General features: G+C 41.9%; 1 long non-coding RNA gene across 1 annotated transcript; it reads left to right on the plus strand.

The window, feature by feature from the left end:
* The first annotated feature begins 2,651 nt into the window (after window positions 1-2,651).
* Window positions 2,652-6,426, plus strand: LOC139614956 (uncharacterized). Its single transcript, XR_011687187.1, has 3 exons — window positions 2,652-3,406; window positions 3,525-3,764; window positions 3,930-6,426. It is a non-coding gene; the product is annotated as an uncharacterized lncRNA (long non-coding RNA).
* The last annotated feature ends 755 nt before the right edge of the window (window positions 6,427-7,181 follow it).

Below are 7,181 nucleotides of genomic sequence, written 5' to 3' on the forward strand. Positions count from 1 at the left end.
GTTCTCATGGTACAACAACCCAGATCAGCTTTCCCATTAATCACACTTATTTTTATACCTTTGCTTGTATCTGCCACTGACATCACTTTGATAATGTGGCTGCCAGATCCTGGTGTGTATTTATGACACTCTTGTGTACCATCTCTCACAAGCGGCCTGGGCTCATTTTGGGCCGGCACTGGAGCCTTTAAATATATCTGGACTTTCCTGCAATTTCATTATATTGCTACAATCAATCCGGCTTTCTTTTTCATACCATTTCAAAAGGAGCTGTGCGCTGTAGCATTTAAGGCAGGTCAACAGTGGATGTCTGTGCGATTGTATGGATAAAGGATGTATTGATGCTAAAATGTACTGAGGGAGGAAGAAGTTGTTTTCAAGACCTCACTTTTGAAATTGTTCAAGAAAGGCAAGAAATGTGAAGTACAAACCTCTGTGTGAGTGGACTCGTACATAAGGATTTAATGTGCAGTTAGACGACAGACAGAATACCTAAAAAGCTTTAGCTCAGATGTAACTGCTCGTGTGTGTGTGTGTGAGCGCTGCTGTGGGTCCAAAATGCAAAATAGGACCGCAGCTGCTTTGGCAACAAGAAAATTGTGAAATGTTTCACGTCCAGCTCTTTGTTCCGCTCTGTGTCACATTTAATACAGCTTGATTAGCGTGATTACAAAAAGCACTGCAACCGCACACGGAAGATGTAACAAGTGAGTTCAGGTGATGGCCACACACAAAGATGAAGGTGGACAGTGATGGTGATGGTGATGTAAACAGGTTTACAAAAGAGGACAGGGAGAAGACGGACAGAAAGAAAGACAGGAAGGATCACACGAATCAGGAGGGAGGCAGAACAGGCAATTAGCAGGACGGAGGTGTGAGGGTGTGGGTTCTCCTTTCACTGCCTCCTTGAATTAGAAAAGGAGAAGTGATGATGTAGGAGGAGGAAAGAAAAGCTAAAACATGAGAGAGAAAGGTGGAAGTCCAAACCTCTCGTTAGTCAATTTATCACTGAGCAATTTACCTGACATCAAGTAAAAGACCCTTAATCAAAGAGACGTTAAAAAAAAACACATGAAATGAAAATGTATTGAGGAAGAGAGAACAGCTATCAACCCGGTGCCCCTGGAGCACCCCTGTAAAGTTTTGATTTAAAAGGCCAACCATCTTCATGTGTGTGCATCCTGTATTTGGCAGCGATCCCTCTGTCTACACAGGCTGCACGACGGCTCCTGATGAACTCGTGCTACAGTTTGTGCCTGTGAACGTGTCCAAAGTCTGAAACACAGTGATTGTGTGTTGGGCTGTGAGCGCTTCCAAACGATGCCTGGATGTTTCCTGTGCAGACACACACACACACACACAGAGGTGCTGCTGCTAGAATGATGCTTATGATACACCTGTGTAGACACAATATAGGCAAATTTCCAGAAATGTATGTAACCATTCCTTTAAGTGACAGCTGTGAGGTTGTGTGTCTGTTCTGGCCAGGATGGGGTTGAATTAAGTTCTCAGAGCTCTGCAGTTCACACAGCTGGCCAGGATGCTCCAGAATCCCTGCCAAAGCCTTTACCAAAGCTTCACCAGAGAGAGAGAGAGAGTGTGTTCGCCTCACGTTTCATGTGAGTGAGAGCTCTGCTCCTTCCAGACTCACACTCACTGGTTCATCGAAAAGCTCCCCAGGGTACACGCATGCAAATATTTTCACAAAAAAAAAAAAAACAGAAAAACATCCATCACCTTGCACCAATTGGCCCATAAATTGTTGTTCCTCTGATATGTGTCATTCCCTCTGAGGTCATTTCACATCTGCCAGATGTTATTATAATATTCATTTATAATATATTATTATATTCATTAGCCTTTCAAATGGTTCAGCTACAGCTTTCTAAGCGACGTAGCAGTGGTTGTGGAAATAACTGTCAGTGCTTTGCAGCTCGTTCCTCAACAGGCCACGCGGCAGCTCTGTGAGGCTGTATGTAAGCACAGTGGCGCTTCGAGCTATAGGCTAACATCAACATGCTATCGTGCGCTGAATGACAATACTAACATGCTGATGCAAGTGCGTTCACCATCTTAACATGATGGAGGAGGTGGGGTTCCTGGTGCTTTAACTGATCATTCTGGACTTTGTCATCTGGACAGATGTGGTCTGTGACAGACTGGTGTGAGGTGATGATGTTAAATACTAGTGGCATGAGTCATTATACCCTATATATATATATATATATTATAGCCCATATTAAATAAGTACCAGTACTCACCTGTAGTTAACATTATTACAGCTTATTTGATGAGTTTATGGGTGTGGCTCTCGTAAGGGCTTTAATGATTTTCCATCACCTGTTTGTTGTTAACATACCTGCATCTATCAGACTGGCAGAAACATCCTGGACATCCTCCATTTTCACACAAATGCTGAATTTCACACTGAGCTAGTCAAATGCAGGAGAAGGGCATAAGATGAGGACCCACTTTAAAATACCAGGACGCATCCATCCCCCGACCACGGCGGGTAATATTATAATCAGCCCACCTCCTCCAGAGAAATAAATCCTCTTTGAATGTCATGTCTTAGCAACATTTTCTTATTCACACACACTGGTGGGAGTGTCACTGCATGATATATATATATATATATATATATATATATATATATATATATATATATCCTCATAATATCCTAAAATCAGGCAGACAACACGTAGATGTTGCTGTTGCTGCCCCTCAAAACGTATTTCCCATGCAATACAATGTCTTTGACACAAGGCCACCTCTTGCAGAGATACAGGCAGACAAGTGATGAGTAAACAGCTCCCTGTAGACCTGTAGGCACATAACTGCACAACAGTTAGAGATCTTATATGCAGCTGTAATGACAGGCAAGCAAAAAAACCTGAGATGAATACCAAACATGTCATTCCTGCAGCGTTCCGTGGATTCACTAGAAATAAGAGCAAAGCTGGATTGTTTGGATTCCACGGGGAATGATTCACTATCATTTAATGTTTTTTTCAGGAAGTACAAGGATTCACCTCACAAAAATAACAAGCCTGATGGCTAATAAAACTGAATGGAACTGGAGAAGCTTTCCACATTTGTGGCTGATCCATGTGGCCTTTCACAGGAGTGCATTGTGTAATCTTTAAAGCACCGGGATTTGGGTGTGTAAGGTGCTCATATCAGTCCACTTGGCTCAGAAAATGAAACGACTAAAACTCCACAGAGAGGAACACTGAAATGCACGACCCGGAGACTGGTGCAGGATTCAATGGGAGTCGTCTTTAGAGACTTTAAAAAGTCTCCTCTAGGGGAGGACAATAAGACACAGGTGAAACTAATCAGGGCGATCACACTGGTGTGGAGATGCAAGGAGGCAAGAAGTGAAGGATCTGCAGCCAGAGGAGAAGTGAGTAAGAACAATGTCTGAATGAAATAAGGAAAACAAAGAAAATGTAGAAATTTTGCAGATTTGGCAAAATTGCAGACTACACTGGGGAAAATTGTGTTTTTTTTTGTGATCTCAGCGTCAATTTCCGGGTCTGCCGTAAGGACAGGCAACAGCACAACAGCCACTCTCAGACAGCAGCCGAGGTCTGACATCGAATTTAAGACACCTTTCACCTGACAGTGGCTTCCCTGTGGCCTGAAGTTTGGATGTAGAAGGACTGGACAGCAGAACGGACAGGTCCAGGTCTTTTCCCAGAGATTTTAAACCCACAAAAGTTTCAGTTGGTCTCTGACTCATCTGGTGAGATGAATGCAAGGTAAATTGTGGAGGCGTATCTGAGGAGTTGTGTCGGGTTGGTGTGTGTGTGTGTGTGTGTGTGTGTGGATGTTGAAAATAACAATAATTACAATAATAACATGATGAGGAGGCGAGCTGTGGAGCTTTTCATGTGAATTTGCAAAGCCTCCGTCTCTATTCCCAGAGTTTGGACTCAGATGAAGGCACTGGAGGAACATCTGTCTAACTGTTGATTTCCTTAATCGGCGGGAAATGATGCACGATGATGCAGCTCATAACACTGTATGAGCTGCATCATAGTGTTGGTGGTCACTGAGAAGACACTTGTGCAGATTTGGGTCCTGGGATTGATGGTGCAGACATTGCAGTGTTCAGAGAGGAATATGACTGGAGAGGTGATGTTGAGAAAATCTGGAACTAATGCAGGGGAGAGCAAAATGACAGATTTTGGTGCTGATCTTTGCTTGAATGGAAGATTTAACTGCCACATATTCAAGAGAGGGTTTATTCCCAAGTCAGGAAATGAAGCCAGTGAATTATTCTGAAAGATGTGCCCAAGAAATGTCGTGCCTTTTTAAGTCCAGGGGGAAAGAGGAGGAACATTTTCCTTATTTAAAAAAATCTAGGTTCTTCCAGGCAGGGATGAAAAGTGATGTTGAAAGTGTGCAGTTTATAACCTTGAGTTTCTCTCAGGCTGTCAGGGTTCAGTAAGGATGTCTGATGAGCTGAGAAGGGCTGAGAAGGAAAAAGTAAATCTCCAATATGAATGGTATTGCACAAGGTCTGGTCTGTGTCTGTCCATGATGATGTCTGAATGTTTGGGATGAGTGCAAGAAGATAATTGAGAAAATAACTGAAAAAATACTCTTTATTGAAACCATTCTCACATAGTACTGGAAATATTCAGTGCCCCCATCTACATCCATCACCTTCTTAATAAACATACTTAGGAAAAAAATAGAATTACTGCCTCGTGGTTGTCTGCCTCCACCCCCAGACTAGTTTCAGATCATGTCCCTGTTCACAAATTTGAGAAATTCCATCGAGGTGTTACTGAGATATCATGTCCATGAGAATGGGACGTTATGCCTCCAGCTCTGTTGTTGCTGGTCTGGAGGCATAAAAGAAATGAATGAAACACCCAAGTTAATACCCAAGTTCATTTATCTGATCCAGTCCTTCCTGAAAATATTCAAGGATGCCACAATTTGATGAGAAGTTCAATGGTTTCAGGTGTTCGAGCAGAAGCTGCAGCAACCAAAGAAAAATGCACCAAAAAGAGGCTTTAATAATATTTATTTCAGGAATTTAAAGTCAAAGAGGCCAGACCTCAATAAAACACACTAAAATTCTGAATGAGTAATAAAACCTTTGTGCCAGTCAAGGCCCTTCTATCCACTGTCTCCACTGCGTCCTACCACAAGAGATGACTCCTTGCTATTCAGCGGTCCCCTGTTCTCTAAAGTCCATCACAGGTGACGGCAATCGACAATTAGTCGCCCAGCAGCAGGAAGTCACAACAGGTCAGGATTAGAAAATAAAGGTCCAAGATAAAAACACACTCACTAAAATAAAAAAACATGCAAAAACTGAAACCACTGCACACAATGTTAAAACAGATGAACAATAAAACCCACTCTTCACTTATGTGACAAAGACGTTTCATGCCTGTAATTACACAGTCTCCAGGTGAGCAGCCTCACAGGACGAGATAAGAGCATGTCTGTCAGGTAAATTGTCTCATAACCTGCAAAGCCACCAAGGTTTCTTTTTTTAAATTTCACTCAGTTTATAGTGTTGCTTTATTAAAATTTACATATTAAGTCTGAGTCTATTATTTGACTTTAACTCAATTTTCTTGAGTCATTTTATGTGGAAAAGAAAATCACAAAGATATGAAGGAGGTCTTTCTTGTGGTCAAATGAGTCCTTTAAAGGCCTGATTTAATCACATGTATTTAACTTACTTTCACTCTCTTACACAACATAATGTCCATAATATAATTTTTACCGCACCTCCCTTGTGTGGAATATTAAGATTCATTTTCTGTCTCCAGTATTTGAAGGGTGGTTCTTGACGTTCAAAATCTAAATGCAGATGCAAAAACCAAAAACAACTTTTGTCTTTCTTTTGTTGACATTGAAACTGACTCACATATACAACTTAAAGGTCCCACATTGTAGAAATTGAGATTTCCATTTCTTTTTTTAAATAATAGAGCAGGTCTAAGTGCTGTATGAATACTGTGAAATGATCAAAACACTCCGTGGAGACACGCACACAGCCTGTGTTCAGATACTGTGCCTCGAAACAACCTGCTGGGACTTCTGTAACTTTGTGATGTCATAATAAAACAGTCACCACCCTAACTTGTGGCGCAGTGCGACCCACCCAGACTCACCAGCCAATCTTTTTTTTTTTTTCCGTGTTTTAACTTTATTAACACAAGCATTAATTCTGTCTAGCACGCGACGAGACAGAAAAATGTAGAGGAAATGTTGAAAATGTTGAATGTCAGGAAGCAAATACATCATTTCACAGCTTTCCCACTCATAATGATATTAGAGACCAGTGGCTAAAGTTTATTTTTGCTGACGTACCAGAGCATTTTAGTCTAAATTTAACCATCTGTTTGGCTCATTTCACCACTGACCAACCATAATCATTTGATTTACCGCTGAGTTTTACCAAGCTATGGAAGTAGGCTATAATCCGTTAGCTGTGGTTGGCCAGGGCATGCGTCACTCAGAAAACTATTGGCCAATCAGAAGGAAGGCTCACAAAATGCCCTGTTCTCTTATAATCAGTTGATCTAGTGAGGCAGGTGGTAATTTAAAGGTAGTTTTTATTGCTGACGGGGAGAGCGAGTAGGAAGAGGGGGCGAGGGCAGGATTGTTCTGACTGAGTGGCAGGCTGAGTAGCGGGTGCGGCGAAGCGGCACAGGCTGAGGAGGGGGACTGATGGAGCCGAACTGGAGTTGGCGGCAGCGGTGGAGCAGAACAGGCAAACAGATGCAGGATCCAACTTGGGTGACACACAAAGACAGAGCTGGTCGGAATTGGAAGTAGTGAGATCTGAGGCACAAGTAAACAGAGTAAGGATGGAGCAGGAGCAGAGCATCTGGTGAATACTGGTGGGAGGAAAACTGTTTTGTTTTTTTTTACCTTACATTTGCATTTCTTTGGTACCAAACAAATTCAATCGCCACTTCTTCCAAAATTCATGAATACCTCTCGCAGTCACTCAAAACAGTTAACTTTCTGTTCAAAATCGAACAAATTCAGATCAGAGCAACCGATTATTCAGCAGAAAGTTTTTTCAGTTTGTGGTTTGCAGTCTTGTTGCCATCTCTACAAAAGTGGTCATAGTGGCATTGAAATTTGTATTGGGAGAATATAGATGTAATATAGATGTGGCCCAAGAGACTTTGTTTGAT

The sequence above is a fragment of the Trachinotus anak genome, unplaced genomic scaffold (genome assembly GCF_046630095.1).
Source record: "Trachinotus anak isolate AG129_WGS33_773 ecotype Australia unplaced genomic scaffold, CSIRO_AGI_Tana_v1 ptg000039l, whole genome shotgun sequence".
Classification (NCBI taxonomy): Eukaryota; Metazoa; Chordata; class Actinopteri; order Carangiformes; family Carangidae; genus Trachinotus; species Trachinotus anak.